Below are 1,357 nucleotides of genomic sequence, written 5' to 3'. Positions count from 1 at the left end.
CTGGCGAAATAGCCACATGGCAGCCGAAAACCGTATATTCCCTTCCCGTTCTCCCCGCTGTTCCCTAGCTTGTTGTGCATCCTTTCCAAAAATCAGGATTTTTTAAAAATGCCGTGGGACAAATTGTTAAAAATTGGGACTGTCCTGCCAAAAGCGGGATGTCTGGTCACCGTACACTATCCCTTTCCTCTTCAGGCCTACCCCTTCAGGCTTCTCCCCCTGGGCCTTCCCCTTTTCGACATGTGCAGTGTTGCTGCTCCATAGGAATGGAGCTAAAACTCACCCACCTGGAAATTCTCAGGCTTCTTGGCAGCCCAGGCAGGTTCCTTGATGAATATATGATACTGTCAGTTCACTGCCTAAAGTGAAAATACCAAGTTCCTGGTAACCCGGCCTTTGTCATTTATTTATTTATTTTTGAGACAAGAGTTTTATTATGTACCCCTCGGTACAGTGCCTTAGCATCACAGCTCACAGCAACCTCAAACTCTTGGGCTTAAGCGATTCTCTTGCCTCAGCCTCCCATGTACGGCCCTTGCCTTTTCAACACCACCACTCTCTCTATTCCCCCAGCCTGTCAGATTTCTGTCTGCACCCCAGGAGCACCCCTTGGATGCCTAAGTTGGCAGCATAGTTCACACCTGGGTCACGTCTCTCAGAGGGACACTCCTGCTACTACTGTTAGAAAAAGGAGAAAACATTACAAGGGAAAGGATTTACTCTGCTTCAAACAGTCATGAAGTTCAGGCCCCACAAGGAAGGGACCCCACTAAGCTGCTTTGAAAGCCACATCTGTCACTCCTCTGACTCCCATACAGGCTGGTTCCCAGGCCTTTGGGTGTCATACTCTGAGCCTCTTGACCACAATTAACACGGACCAACAGGACCCAAAGTGTCCATGATCCTTCTGAAAACATTAGGAAAATGTACCACGGTAATACAATGTCTGCGTTTTTGACCTGAATAAGTCTCCCTTGGGAGAAACTCTTTTAATATTCCTTTTTACATGTTCCTTTGGAGCCACTTTTAATAATTTGCTGTCAAAAGTTAACAGTGAGACTTTACCTCCTTCATGTTTACATGGATTGAACTGGAAAATGTTCTTCTTAGCAAAGTATCACAAGAATGGAAGAAAAAGTATCCAATGTCCACAGCCCTATTATGAAACTAATTTATAGTTCTCAAATGAAAGCTACAACCTAATTCTAGCCCAAGAATATGGGGAGGGGTGGGGGAGGAGAGGGGAGGAGAGCGGATGGGTGGAGGGAGGGTGATTGGAAAGATCACCTATATGGTCTGTCTAACAAGGGTACAAGTGAATTTTTCTAGAACTAGAGTATAATTTTTTTTTTTTTTT

Source organism: Otolemur garnettii, unplaced genomic scaffold, assembly GCF_000181295.1.
Source record: "Otolemur garnettii isolate 467f Iridium unplaced genomic scaffold, OtoGar3 scaffold00304, whole genome shotgun sequence".
NCBI lineage: Eukaryota > Metazoa > Chordata > Mammalia > Primates > Galagidae > Otolemur > Otolemur garnettii.
This window is presented reverse-complemented; position numbering follows the sequence as displayed.